The sequence below is a fragment of the Pygocentrus nattereri genome, chromosome 23 (genome assembly GCF_015220715.1).
Source record: "Pygocentrus nattereri isolate fPygNat1 chromosome 23, fPygNat1.pri, whole genome shotgun sequence".
Lineage (NCBI taxonomy): Eukaryota > Metazoa > Chordata > Actinopteri > Characiformes > Serrasalmidae > Pygocentrus > Pygocentrus nattereri.
The window spans coordinates 17,718,058-17,734,130 of NC_051233.1; the positions used below are offsets into that span (position 1 = coordinate 17,718,058).

Genomic DNA, 16,073 nt, shown 5'->3' on the forward strand with positions numbered 1-16,073 from the left:
CCTATTCATGTCTTGTTCCTTCCTGGTTTGTGATGCAAACATCACATCTATAACTTGTTACTGGCCCCCTTATCCCCTAGGCTCTCCTGTGGGTCGTAACAGTTTGAAATAACAATAAAAACATAAAAGACTAATCTCATTTGTAACAATATCATGTAAATATCTGTGATAAAAACTTCTCATGTATTTTATGTTATGTTACAATCCTGAGGATAGTTATATATATAAAACAACGGTTAGTTCCAACCACACAATCTAATTAGGTGATGTGTTTTTCCTGTGTTGTTGTATCTGATAGCAGCATGTTTCAGATATATTCAGAAACATGCTGCTATCTGCTGACAACCGGTTGCTAAAAAAAACAACACAGCAATTGTGGTGAGGCATATTTTTTTGGCTGAAGAAACTGGAAACATTAAAATTTATACTTGTAAGAATGATGTTATTTTGGATAATGGACTCTCTTGTGTTCTATTGCTTGAAGGAACACTCTTGCCAAAAAAAAAGTAACAATTGCTACATTTTGTAAACATGCTTACTCACATTCTGAGGTGCTGCAATAGTCTTTGAAGATTCTCTAACTAGTAACCCCCTCCTGATGACGTATGTTGAAGGTAAGAGCTTTGGAGTGGATTTTTAGTTACATGTTTTTTTTTTTTAATGCTAGTTGGCTAATGCAAATGGAGGCTCTTTATATAGTGGCCTCTACAACAGAGTCCAGTCCTGCGTTCTATATTTGTGTGAGGGAGAATTCCTAATGGCATATTTCTGTAATGCATGCTGGGTACTGTAGTGAGAGAACACACAAAAAGGATACAAAATCATTAATTCAGTCAAACCAGTGAGGCAGAGTGGCTTGATTCTATGCTACAGTATATTACATAACTTGACAAATGACAACTTGACAAATTAATTTCCAGTTTTGGGTCCCTTTGAAAATTATTATTATTATTATTATATTTGACAGTACTACCTTAGGAGTAGTGCCCATCTCCGTGCATTTTATCCCCTTGAGATGTCAGAAGTCTTCAGGGCTCAGTCCTTTCTAGTGTTCAAACCAGCTTTAACTGCAAAATTGTTTTAACATGTGGTTTTAACCATAGTGTAAAAGCTGAGAAAACTTGCAAATCACTAATTTAGGCAAAACCTTTTCTTCACACCAAGGAAGACACTTTATATTGACTATCACATTTAGTGACAGCACAGCTATCAGTTGTCCATTCCAAGGTAGTCTGAGGAAGAGCTTGTACTGGTCAAGTCGTCGCAGCAATCCTCTGCATCAGAGAAGGAAGAGGTGTAGTGCAGGCCAGATAGTCTGTGATAGTCCTGCTGAGGGACTTGTGGAAAGCCAGACATTTCCATAGCTCTCTGTCCAGCTCTCTGTCCAGACACATTCCACATGTCAATCAACTGAGTACATATTGCGCAGCCCATTGTCGCAGTATGTGTCGCGGTATGTAAATTTCTTAGACTCAGCCACAGACATAAACTCATACTAGTGAAACACACTGGCTGCCTGAAAGCAATCCCCACATACATTCATTTATCTGATTCATTCACTAGAAAACACCTCTAATTCCTAAAAACATACTTGTGTACATAATAAGCGCACAACACAAATACATAACAGTAAGGCATATTTGCATGTAGCATCTACTAATATTGAGATACTAAGAGTAGTGCTAGATGATATATTGAATATAAGCTTACCAATATACAAGTACTGATGTCACACAACCATATTAACTTTCAGTTTCAGCAATACCCACAGACAGCAAAAACGATTTACTGAGATGTTCTTTTGAAAGAGCAGTTAAAAATAGGCAAATACTAAATAAATAGTAGTACTTTTAATTAGGGTTCTGACTGGTTATTGTTTATAATACTGAAGAAGGTTCCTTGATCAATATATTGTGTCTGCAAAGTAAATTGCAATTATTTCCTAGAAATTAAGGTCGAGGCCTGTTATTTTGGCCAAGAAGACCAGAGGCTTTAATTCGGAATGTAGACTGTAACTGTTAGTTGTAGTTATGCTGTCATGTACACAGCACAAATTTAAATTCCCCACTTAAAACTTAAGACTTATTGGTAATCTAAGCTATAATTAAAATTGTAGCTCTTGTGATCTGAAAATTGCACTCTTTCCAATTGTGAATCTGAGATAGAAGATTAATCGCTCATCACTAGCATAGACCACCAGTGCAAAGGGAGCTAGGATTCATTAAAATTATCAATGCAGATTTCAATCATATGGCATTGTGATGTTTTTGAAAAATATCTTCATAGTGAATTGGATCAATATCACCCAGAACTACTTAGAAAATACATTTGCTTTTAGGTCCAGCATTTTCATAAGCTCCTAGACCCATAGCTATAAAACATTCATTAGCACAGTTAGTCCTGTTAGTCTTTGAAATGTGTTATGGTTGTGTTGAAACTGTAGTACCAGTCTAACATGCAACTGCAAGTTTGTGTCTGAGAAATGTTTTGTGGAAAAGGAAGACTGAAAAACTGACAGGAATGCGCTGGTGTCTTTCTTTTGAATTGCCTGACGAGCCTTCGCCTGGGGGCGAGAGACGACAATAACTTGGCACTCGGGATGAAAGAGAAGGAGAGACAAAGTGAGGGGGTTAAGCTGCTGTTGCTTGTGCCTTGCTGTCTCTCATGCAGATGTGTGAGTGAAGAAGGTAGTCCATAGGTTACAGGGTGATGAAACCACTCCCAGTTCAGCTTTACACACGGGCCAAATGTAAATATTTACACTTATGAATCTCTCTCTCCCTCTCTTTAGGCAGGGCAAAAGGAGGCCTTTCCAGTTAAACTTCCTTTTCCAAACAAGATCAGCAAAATAATATCAAAATCATTATTTTTTTCTCATCTAAAAAGGTCCACCCTAAGAAAATTGAATATACTGTTGGTATTATATTCCATTTTAGATTGTTATAATGTAAAATTTTCAGTAGGTTTTTTATGGTTTTGTACTCAAGTTCACTCTTAGGTTACTCAATGACATTGTAGAAGCTGAGATGCCACCACTGTGGAAGATCCTTGGACTTTTGTTGCGTAATCCCAGAAGTGGTTTTGACCCATTGTTTGTTGCATGAATATGTTGCTGTGTTTGACACCACTCAGGTTTCTGTCCTGCCTGAGAAGAGAAATACAATATTTTAATGAACAGTCAGAGTATGGTTGAAATTAATGTTCAGTTTAGTAATGCTGTAGCTGATTACAAAACTGTCTAGGAATGCTGACTAACTGCACAATGAGGTGCAGGGTTTAAAAGGTGTAGTGGAGTCATCAGTAAGTTCGAGACAAAAACGGAAATGCATGATGACACAGCAGAGGTAATTCTAATCTGTTTCAGAAAACAGAATTTGAGAAATGCATTTTGGATGTATACTGCATACACATTTCTCATTCTCTCATAAATACATACACATAAATACATCTGGCTGCAAATTTTTCTGATCTTGGCCCCCATCTAGCAACCATAACTGCTACAACTATTAGGAAGTTTCCATATAACACTCCTTTAAGGCACTGGAGAGTAGGAAAAATTCCATGCAAAGGTGGGAGAAATATGTAAAACTGTCTGCCCCCACACTTTAGCAAATCAAACAGACATTTACTGCAATTAGAAGATTGGTATACATAATCACTCACTTCTCCACCCATTTTTTGAGTAATCTTCCCACAACACTGATGCACTGGAATTCAGCTGCATCAATTCTGGAATGTTAAAACCAATTGGAATTGGTTATAATAATAAAGAAATGTGCATTCATTTTTTAGCCATAATAAAATCATTGCAAATTGGGGGCTAATTTGCAGAATACAAAATCAAAGATATCCAGAAGTACTCCAGATATACAGAAGTAAATATCTTAAGTATTTAATTAATTAGTCAATTCAGCTACTTTATGGAGCATCTATTGCTGACACATGCATTTAATCAGACACAGACACACACACACACACAGTTTGTAGAATCTCCACAGAAAAGGGTTGCGAGAGAGCAGCACTGCGTGACTTTCTGAAATCTAACGTAGTTGCGGTTTATTCTCATGTAAACAAATTTGCGCGGAAACCCAATGGCCAATTATCGACATCGGCAAAAATGATCGCGGTTAAAAAAAATTATCGTACGATAAGTCGATAATGTAATTATCGCGACAGGCCTACTTACATGAGTAGAAAATCACCATGTGCAGTGGCAAATATTGTCTAAAGAGGTATAAACCCTCCAGCACTGGGCTGAGGAAGCAGGGGATCTGTTTTCTTTGCAGTGGTAGATGGCTCCATCCAATACCCCTGGGATGAGTTGGAGTGGTGTTTGTCTTTAATTGTATATATTGCACTACAGTGTAAACAATTCCTTCAGTCACACTTGTGTGTATTCATGCACTAAAATATGTTTCTACATTGTACTGAAATGTTTGAATTGCATCATAGTAAAAATATAGATACACTAAATATTTTCCCAAAGAAACAACTAGTCAATGATCAGCTTGTCAAGTCATAGATTTATACCCCTTTTTGATACTATGTCAGTCCCTAGCACATATTGCAGTCTAAAGATTCACTATTAAACAAATGAAAGAGAAAGAGCTGAAGAGCTGAAGGATGGACACAAACAAAGAGTTCTCTCAGATGGAAAAGTTGGAAGTTTGACCTTAAACAGACACTCCTCTTTTCAAGATGAAGTTTCTCATATTTGCTTGGATACTAGTGTAAACATTGGCAGAAACTGATTTTTTTTCTGCCATCTGTGGTTTACAAGAAATTACAACAGTTGTTCAGTGAAAGCCAGAAACGCTCTTTGGAGAGCACAGAGATAAGTACATATATTACTTTTTTCCCTTGCTCTCATGTTAGATTAAAACTGGTCTCGTCCCAGTCATTTAACACACATGACTGTTCAAAAGTTTAATCACTTGCCATATTAAAAATGCAATTATTTTCAATACAGTGTAATAATACAGTGCACAGTTGTTATAGCATCCAAAAGTTATTTTTAGACATTCTATTTAAAATGTCAATATTTTTCCTTAAAAAAGTTATGAAATAATAAATATTATAATTAGATTTAGGATCATTTTTGTTAACTGTCTTAAGATGTGAACACCGCTGTTGTATCTAAAATGTCTTAATTTCTACATTTTTCTTAATTGATGTATTTATTCATAAGGGCTTCCTACTTATTATTTGAAACTTAAGAAGTTTAACACATTTATCTGGACATTTGGTCATTTATCTGGAACCAAATCAATATGTGTACGTGTTTACCACTGTTGCATCACATCTTCTTTTAATAACACTCTGTAAGCATTTGGGAATGGAGGGACCAATTGTTGTATTTTTGACAGTGAAATATTTTCCTATTCTTGTTTCATATAAAATTTCTCGTTTATCACATTTTTCATTTTATTTATGTGCCAAATTTTATCAGTGGGTGACAAGTCTGGACTGCAGGCAGGTCAGTTTAGCACTCAGACTCTTATGACAGAGCCATGCTGTGGTAATTGGTTGTGCACTAATGTACCCACATACCACCATGGATGCTGAATGTAAATTTTGATTTGTTGAACCTCAGAACACTTTTTCACTTTGTCTCAGTCCATCTTAAATTAGCTTGGGCCCAGAGAAGGCAGTGGAGTTTCTGGAACCTGTTTATGTATGGTTTTGTCTTTGCATCGTAGAGGTTTAACTTGCAGCGACCAACTGTGTTCACCAACAATGACTTTCAGAAGTGTTTCTGAGCCCATGCAATGATTTTCACTTTTTTTTTTAAACATAGTGATACCTGAGGGCCTGGGGTTCCTGGCCAGCCATACTGTTTTTCAGGCTTGCCCCTTGCATACAGAGATTTCTCTGGATTCTCTGAATCTTTTAATGATAATGTTCCCAAGTTCTTTACTATATTGTGCAATATAGCAAATTTTGCACTGCATGTGCCTGCACAGTATTTCACAGAGTGGTGAACTCCTGCCCATCATTACTTAAGAAAGACTCATCGTATCTGGGATGCTTTTTTTATACCCCATGTGTTACTGACCTGTTGCCAATTAACCAAATTAGCTGTGAGATGTTCCACCAGGTGTTTTTTAGCCCTACAAAATGTTTCCAGTCGTTTTTTGCCCTGTCTCATTTTATTTTGAATTTATTTATGTGTTGCAGCATCAAATTCAGAAAGGGCACATACAAAAAAAAAAAAAAAATCAGCAGTTTTTTTTCTTTTTTTTGCTGTGAACAGTACGCTATAAACAGTAACACTTGCTTTATACTGGCATGATAGTACAAAGAAACACTTTAGCCATTGGGGTGTAAGAAATCAGACCTATGAATGATTTAGTGCAGTCTGGAGGCTTAGACAGGCAGAACAGGATGTATAAGAATCTCATGTCATTGCACAACTCATCATTTAAGGTAATTAATTGCATCAGAGTCATCTCAATTGATTGTGGAAATACAGTGATCTCCACCTCACCCCAAGGATATTTTCTGTAAGCAAAAATACCTCATTCTAGCGTTGGGTAATCCCTCTCAAGCAGTCCAACTTTCCAAATGTGGTTCGATTATTTGAGTTAATCTAATTTAGTGGAAAAATATTCCAGAGTACTGACATGCACCACTTAGCAAAAGTAAGATTAAATAAATTAAATTGACAAAATGAACAGAAAACAATTAAGAATAAAAGGTAGCTTGATATAAGCTATTTGTATACCTAAATAGAAAACCAAACACCAGCTATCCAACCTGCTAGCATTTCATTTATTTTGTTTGCTCATACGCAATGGTGAATAGCTTTTTGTGCAGATGACATATGCCATATGACATATGCCTTGGAATCAGATTTCTTTAATAGGCTTCAATCCCTTCTACATCAGATCTCTACTAATTATAGAATATGACATCATTTCTATTGTTAAGTCTAGTGTTTTATATTTCACAGATCTTATACTTCATAATCAGAATAGCACTTCTGGTAGAGGAAAAACGTCATTCTAATACCATATGAGGTTTGTGGTATGATAAGCACGACTCTTCTGCTTTGCATGGAAGGGAAAAAGCAAATAAATAACAATTTCCAAAAGACTAAACTTTGACGGTATGGAAGAATATCCCTGCAGATTCCTTTGAAAAGGTAAAAACAAGTCTCCTGTAATAAATACTAAAGACAGACACCAAATGCTGAAAAAAAATATATCATATTTAATATTTAGTTGTTGAGGCTACACATGTAGCTTATCTGTATGCAGAAAATGTTTCTGCTTTTTTCCTGACACTGACAAATGAACAACTTTACTTAATGGCTGTTGTTTCTGGGAATTAAATAAATAAAGGCTGGTCTCTGACTTTTGCTCAGCATTTTATTTCATATTCTGCAATTACTAGAGAGCTGGTGTGCTGGGCTTTTGCTAAATAAGGTTAAATCAGGTCATTTTAAGGCACATTTTAACAGCTATTCATAATGTTTTATCTGATACCACCACAATGTATTTTCAGTGAGGGAAAACAAAACCACTTCCTTTAACAAAGGACACACCCGGGACGCCAGTAAAAGCCTGGACAGGTTCCTCTCATCCCCATGCTAGCTAGAACCTCACATGCTGTTTACTGCTGGTGGACACAGCCAGCAGATGTTATGAATATCTGAAAGCATTCAGCTGGACCAAAGACAAATGTTAGATGTAGTGATAGCTTCAAATGAAGGCAAATACTCACTTTGGAATGTCCCTGAAGAAAAAAACGATGTTCTCTCCATTAAGAAGGCTGAGGCTTACAGCATGCTCTGCAATGCCATTTTACCATCTCCCCCTCTGTCTCTCAATGCTGGGCTTTCCTTCGTCTGTTTGCTAGATTAGAGAATCTAAATGACATCACAGCTGCTTGTGGTCTCTGTGACAAGCACGCACGCACACACACACACACCTCCCCTGGGAGATGGTTTTGATGGGGCAGTCTGAGCACAGCCGCATTGGCGGGCAGGGATGGGGGAGCTTATAGAGGGGGGGTGAAAGGATGATTAATAAGGAATGGGGGACAGGCATGTGGTCAGGAGCTCATGCTTTTACTAGCCTCCTCCGGATGTGTAAAATACATTGTTTGCTGCAATTATCATTGACATTGACTTTTTGTTCAGATGTAGTAGTTCAAGATTTTGACATTTTCTAACGAGAGATGTAGATAAGAACACAGGCAATGTCATCAAATACTTAACAAATATCCACTGAATTTTAGCTTATTGGCTTTTTAAAAATGTTTCTAATGGCATGTTAATAAGCATACAACCTAAGGCATATTATACTAATATAATTATGATTTATGAAATTAATTTAAATACTAACTACTAGTGTATATATATATATATATATATATATATATATATATATATATATATAAAATGTATATATATATATATATATATATATATATATATATATATATATATATATATATATATATATATATATTTCAGACCATATAGTGATCCTATTACAATCTTTTCATCATGAAATCCCACATTTTATCACAATTTAAATGATTTTAGTACACTTCAGTACTTGAAAAAACACTAAACACACAAATGTGATTAGAGGAACAATTTACAGAATACTGGAAACAACACAAACAATGCATAAAAAATTATATATGCGTGTATGTATGTGTATATAATATATATATATATACACACATACACACACACTAATATATATATATATATATATATATATATATATATAACGTGTGTGTGTGTTTGTGTAATTACTTCAGGTGGGTGAAATAGCAAAAATATGATACTTTATATTTTTTGTATGATACGCGATATGCCACAATATTTATTTTTCTGATATCAGACATGTAAAACAGACAAAAAAAAGAGGCAGTAGTGCCACATTTAAAAATATGATCAAAAACTAGAAGCAGAAATTATGTGTATTTAACACAACACTCTGCATAGTACCAAATCCAATTAACCAGGCTTAGATATGTTACCTAGGTAAAGACGTCACACATACTGATATAAATTACGGCAATAATGATAAATATAGTCATATTGCTCAGCCCTATATCTGAGCTAACAGAGTATTTTCATGTGATCGGATGGGTGGTGGGAGGTGGGTGTATCTTATCTTTGGTTAATATTATTTTTCCCTGGCCACAGCACGTAATCAAAACTGAATCAGATGTTTTTTATGTGCAAGCCATTAGACTTTGATTAAACATTTCAGAAAATAAGATTTTTGTCTTTGAAATACTATGGCATGATGAACTTGCTTAATATGAGAAGATACAGGATTCAGTTATTGTTCCAATTAAAGTATACACAAAACATGCACACAGTGAAGAAAGAACACGCTTTATTAGTTCATTTGTCAAGAAGTCAGAGACATTTAAACATTTAAATTAACTGCACTAAGCTTATAATTTCAATTTGTTGAAATGAACATAATTAGCATAACAGACTCTTTGTTCAAATGTAACAGTTCAATATATATTTTTAACATTTTTATTTTTACACCAGCTAGCAAACCATCATGTTGTCCATGACTGGTCCATAAAGTACAACAGTTTTAACCTTTCTGCTCAGTAGAAGGAAACAAATTATATAAATAAAAAATTAAAATGAGACTACATATTTAAATATGCATGTTTTAAACACAGATGAGACTATCAGTATGATCAAGTTGATACAACAGCAAAGGATGGCTCATATAACACCTACTACTAACCTTAACTAACACTAGTGCACAGAATGATGTTTTATGTTCAGCTCAAAATCCTTTGTAGTCAGACCATCTAGACTTATTCACTGTTCAGACTCATCTCATTCACTTCATTGCACATGCCCTTAATTGACTGTATAGCTTAATAACAGAAATCCTTACTACAGAAATGTCAGTTTTGTGGTTGGTGTATCCATCCAGGGTGGTACTTGAATTTTAATTTGGGTGGATTTGTTGACTGAATTCTGGGATTTCAAACCCTTTCTAACTGCCCCCTCGTCACTTCTACTATAGGAAAGCAATTTTTGCAGTTGTATGCTTTTCTAATTATGCATGAACATAACCAATGGTGCTGCCATTTGACAGTCACTTTAACACAGATATCTGAGCACTCTTATACTCTATAGAGGTTCACCATCACATTTCATTTACAAAACTGTCTATTTACAGAACAATTTTGTTGATTTTTCTAAATGTATGCAAATGCAAGCATTATATGTTAAACAAAGTCATCCAGAGTGATTCAATGTGAAGCTCATCATTTTGGAGATACGGAGCCAGAATTGTTCACAGTAGTGGTGATAGGAACTAAACATCTTAAGTGTTTAATGCCTATAAAAAGCTACAAAAAATATATTGCATTATAAGGTCACCGATTAAAAAAAAAAAAAAAAAAAACAAACAAGAAAAAGTAATGTCCAAATTTACAGGAGAGGGCAAAAACAAAAAAAGGGGTTTTATTCCAGTTAATTTTGGAGCATTTCCTTGGGTCCCTTCATTATCACTTTTTTCACACACTGTAATGGGCAGCTACTGTGTCCAAATGATGTAGAAAAAAAATTAAGATAATTTTTTTTTTGGACAATGATAGTATGTTGCCTGATGTACGTTACACTGTTTTATGACAGTTTTGTGAAGACTGTGGCCCAAAATGTGTTTTTAAAAATCTGCTCATTGTTAAGAGGTAGGCTGTTGTAAGGCAAAATAGTTTGCAAAGATTTATTTTTTTAAAATTTCAATCTTTTAACATAATCAACATTACATATAAAACATCGAAAGACATGCATAGGTTCTCTGGTTATGTTGGATAGTAATTAAATGAAATCTTTGTTTCGTAGACATTGTGACCCTAAGGGTGTGTCTGAATGAATCTTCCTTTCCTATCTGCTTTCCTTTATTTTCCTGATTATGGTAGCCATGCAAATGTACAAGCTAGTTAGACACTAAATTTAGTAATGCCATGGCTACAGATCAGGCACGATCAAGGAAAAAAAAAAGTTTCATTTAACCTTTCAGTTCTAGCCCTGGCTCCTGTCACTTCACTGTATAGAAATCTGGGCTTGTAAGTTTCACAACAGTTAACTATCTCACTTCAAACCATTCTGAATGACTTTGTTTAAATCACAACAAAGTTTGTAGAAAATTTTGAAAAAAAAAAAACAACAGGTCAGCTGACTCCCAAAACTAACTACAAGTAAAACAGTGCAGAAAACTTTCAAAGTGACAGTAGTAACAAAAGTGGCCTAATATTAATCATGTCAGACTGCTGTTGACCTAGTAAAGACTTCCTATACAGGACACCCCTGTAATTTCCAACGAAAGCGCAAATTAACAGCCCAAATCATGCAAGTACCATATCAACCAACTTCTTCAAGTAAGAGCAAGAACTATTGCGGTGTACAAGAAACAGCAGTAGACATGACAGCACTAGCATTTAATGAGGAAATATTCTAGTATTTTTCCCCCTTAGAAGCTAGAAGTGGTTCTACGTAAGTACTGCAGACTCAGTGCTACTCAGAATGAAACAAAAATGACAAATTTAGCCAGTTAACTATGACTCACATTGAGAGCACGTAATTATGAGAACGTGGAGGAACAGCTGTGTATTGTGACTCACAGTCTGAGTCTGTTGACGCCCGAAGTAAAGATAAGCTGGTCTGGAGACTTAAAGGATTACACTAGTTCTTCCACATCTGTACTGTGCCATCATAAACACACACACTTCTCTGTACTTAGAAATCAACAGAAAACATGAATTGAAGCTGAACTGAAACTTGCTTCTAAGAGGAGCTACCGGGCAAGTGCTGAATTCCATGAATATATATTTGAAATATATGACTCCATAACATAAATTAGAAACACCACCTATATATACATATATAGGCATTGTGCAAAAAAAGACCATCCCTTACTTATTTCATTTTCAGTCAAAACAGCCATTTTGCCATTCAGGTTTCAGCAAGAGATATGATAGAAGCTAATCCACTTGCATACGTAAGGGGAAGTCAAATGAAAATATGTTTTAAGATACAGTTTTGGAAATTCCTGTTTTTTAAAGATGAGAAAATGTGACTCCTAACAACAGCGCATGCCCTGGTAGACCACCAGACCTGTCACCATCAGACAAACAGCACTTCTTTCATGTTTTGCTTCAGTTTGGAATAAAGGTGTTTTTGTTTATTCTTCCCCTGTGAGAGGACAACATAATGCTGTGGGTCTGAAAGGATGAGTAGGTGTCAAGAACCTGTTACTGAAAAAAGAAGGCAGACAAAAAATAAATGAACAACATTACTGAATGTGTTTGGGATTACTTGGATCGTGAGGAGCAAGTTTGCCAAACAGAATAGAAGCTGTGATGAAGACAAACGGTGGACACATTAAATACTGAAAAAAATGAGGTGTTGAGGCTTCTGTGCAATTTGTTGAATATTCTGATTTTTGCACTGTACTGTAGATCACGGGATCAGATTTGCCAAATCTGTCCTTGTGAAGTTTTATCCAACTTTTGAACATTGGAGCAACAAAGTGAAAAACCACTTACATTCACCTCTCAAAATTTTTCATTTCATCTTTGAAAGCTCAACTCACACCACTACACTAGTAACCAATTACCATAAATTCTTCTCTTTATACAAATATACAGCTTTATTTACAAAGACCTTTGACTGAACAAATTAAGAAATGTTAAGCAACTAGCTTTTACTGTAAATGCGTTATGAATCAACAGGTTTTCCATTTCTTTATAAGTACAGGGAAACATGCTACATACACAGCAGATATAGATTAGGTGGAAAAATATATGGGGAATTCCTTTAAGAGTTCAAAAACATAGAGGAACTATTTCAGTTTGATTTTGAATTAATTTGTTAGAATACTGTGTTTTCTTTTAAATACGCACATTCATGGAAGTATAGACTTATGTACAGTAGACCTAACGCTACATTGAGTAATGCATCACCACCCCTGGGAATTCTGGCCTGCTAAATCCTCCCTGGCAATAAATATCTACATACTACAGCCTATTACATCTTGCTTAGTCCACATAAAATGTGCAAAGCTTTTCCTTTTATAAGACTTTCTTTGTAAGACAGTTTGGCATACATATATAACTTGAATTTTAGGGAAATAAAGTTTAAATGTGCATTTGAGTTTGTGGGTCAAGGGACATAGGAAACTCTCTCCCCCAATCACAGGACAGTGGCAAATTCTATATTAGTTTGTCCGATAAGATCTATAGACCTTTTAACCTACCAAATCTGTACTACTAGACATCCATGTCTTCTACAGGGAACAGATCACGGTATTGGGTGCGCTCACAAAGTGCTTACAAGAAAGCAGGTGTAAACACGGTGCAAAAATGCTCAGCCACATTCAGGACACCACCTATATAGGAGAAAAATGACCATTAAAAAAATCAGCAGAGATATAATTCAAGTACAAAATCTATTACTTTTAAAACAGAGAAAAGTACAGCATTCTTCAAACACACCCTTTAGACACATCAGACTGCATGTTTTTCATAATCGCAAAGACATCTTGATCTGTGTTGCACACTCTACTGGTATTGGTGGTGTTACTGCCACTTACATACACCAGTATGGATTCATATGTCAGGGAACCCCGTTTAAAATTTCAAGTCAGATGCCAGTTTGTAGCGAAATATCCTCCAGCTTTATTGGCTATGTTTACATGCAAATTTTTTTTTTGCCAATCCAATTGAATACATTCTGATTATAGATTAAGAATGAAGAGTTTATATACTCCTCTCCTTGGATCACCACCTTATCTTGGTGGAGGGGTTTGCGTGCTTGAATGATCTTAGGAGCTATGTTGTCTGGAGCAAAAGCTCCTGGTAGGGTCTCCCATGGCAAACTGGTCCTAGGTGACAGGTCAGACAAAGTGTGATCCATAATAACCCCTATGAAGACACAAAAACTGGACTTGTGTACCCTGCCCGGAACAGGGTTACCGGGGCCCCACCCTGGAGCCAGGCCTGGGGGAGGGGCTCGCCAGCGAGCGTCGTGGCCGGGCATTTACTCATGGTGCCCGGCCGGGCCCAGCCCGAAGGAGTTACATGAGTCCCCCCTCCCATCGACCCACCACCAATGGGAGGGGCAGTAGTAGGGGTTCGGTGCGTTGTGGATCGGGCAGTGTCCGAAGGCGTGGGCCTTGGCGTTCTGATCCTCAGTTGCTGAAACTGGCTTTTGGAACTTGGAACGTTACCTCACTGGCGGGGAAGGAGCCTGAGTTGGTGCGCGAGGTTGAGAGATACCAGCTAGATATAGTCGGGCTCACCTCAACACACAGCTTGGGCTCTGGGTCCAATCTCCTTGAGAGGGGCTGGACTTTATTCTTTTCTGGAGTTACCCATGGTGAGAGGCGGCGGGCAGGTGTGGGCTTTCTCATAGCCCCTCGACTCGGTGCCTGTATGTTGGGGTTTTCTCCGGTGGACGAGAGGGTAGCTTCCCTACGCCTTTGGGTTGGGGAACGGGTCCTGACTGTTGTCTGTGCTTATGCACCGAACAGCAGTTCAGAGTACCCAGCCTTCTTAGAGTCCTTGGGAAGGGTGCTTGAAAGTGCTCCTCCTGGAGACTCTATTGTCCTACTGGGGGACTTCAACGCTCACGTGGGCAATGACAGTGAGACCTGGAGGGGTGTGATTGGGAGGAATGGCCTCTCTGATCTGAACCCGAGTGGTGTTCAGTTTTTGGACTTCTGCGCAAACCACAGTTTGTCCATCACGAACACCATGTTTGAACACAAGGATGTCCATAAGTGCACATGGCACCAGGACACCCTAGGCCGCAGTTCAATGATTGACATTGTAGTCGTGTCATCGGACTTGCGGCCATGTGTTTTGGACACTCGGGTAAAGAGAGGAGCTGAGCTGTCAACTGATCACCACCTGGTGGTGAGTTGGATCAGGTGGTGGGGGAAGATGCCGGTCAGACCAGGCAAGCCCAAACGTATAGTGAGGGTTTGCTGGGAATGTCTAGCAGAAGAACCTGTCAGATTGATCTTCAACTCACACCTCCGTCAGAACTTTGACCAGATATCGGGGGAGGTGGGGGACATTGACTCAGAACGGGCCATGTTCCGTTCCTCCATTGCTGAAGCGGCTGACTGTAGCTGTGGCCGTAAGGTAGTTGGTGCCTGTCGGGGCGGTAATCCTCGAACCCGGTGGTGGACACCCCAGGTGAGAGATGCCGTCAAGCTGAAGAAGGAGTCCTACCGGGCATGGTTGGCCTGTGGGACACCAGAGGCAGCTGGCAGGTATCGACAGGCCAAGCGATCTGCGGCTTCAGTTGTCGCCAAGGCAAAAACCCGTGTATGGGAGGAGTTTGGTGAGGCCTTGGAAAGTGACTAAGTCGGCTCCGAAAAGATTCTGGCAAACCGTCAGGCGACTCAGAAGGGGAAAGCAGTGTGCCACTAGCACTGTATATAGTGGAGATGGTGTGCTGCTGACTTCGACTGAAGACGTCATTGGGCGGTGGAAGGAATACTTTGAGGACCTTCTCAATCCCACCGACACGTTCTCCAGTGAGGAGGCTGAGTCTGGGGACATGGAAATAGGCTTGTCCATTACTGAGGCCGAAGTCGCTATGGTAGTTAAGAAGCTCCTTGGTGGCAAGGCTCCAGGGGTGGATGAGATCCGCCCTGAGTTCCTCAAGGCTCTGGATGTTGTGGGGCTGTCTTGGCTGACACGCCTTTTCAACATTGCGTGGACATCGGGGGCGGTGCCACTGGATTGGCAGACTGGGGTGGAGGTGCCTCTTTTTAAAAAAGGGGACCGGAGGGTGTGTTCCAACTACAGGGGAATCACACTCCTCAGCCTCCCTGGCAAGGTCTATGCAGGGGTACTGGAGAAGAGAGTCCGGCTTATAGTCGAACCTCGGATCCAGGAGGAACAGTGCGGGTTCCGCCCTGGTCGTGGAATACTGGACCAACTCTTCACCCTCTCCAAGATTCTGGAGGGTTCATGGGAGTTTGCCCAACCAGTCCACATGTGCTTTGTGGATCTGGAGAAGGCATTCTACTGTGTTCCCCGGGGTATTCTGTGGGAGG

General features: G+C 38.3%; 1 protein-coding gene across 5 annotated transcripts in view; it reads right to left on the reverse strand.

Moving 5' to 3' along the window:
- Positions 1-538: 538 nt before the first annotated feature.
- Positions 539-16,073, reverse strand: part of usp20 (ubiquitin specific peptidase 20) — a 47,318-nt gene continuing 31,783 nt past the window's right edge. For 4 of the 5 annotated variants that reach the window (XM_017703897.2, XM_017703896.2, XM_017703892.2 and 1 more), the window contains one exon: positions 9,346-13,391. The gene's annotated coding sequence lies outside the window, so the exon portion shown is untranslated. Of the gene's footprint in view, positions 3,146-9,345; positions 13,392-16,073 lie in introns of those variants that run through there. The other variant, XM_017703893.2, reaches the window with a different exon arrangement.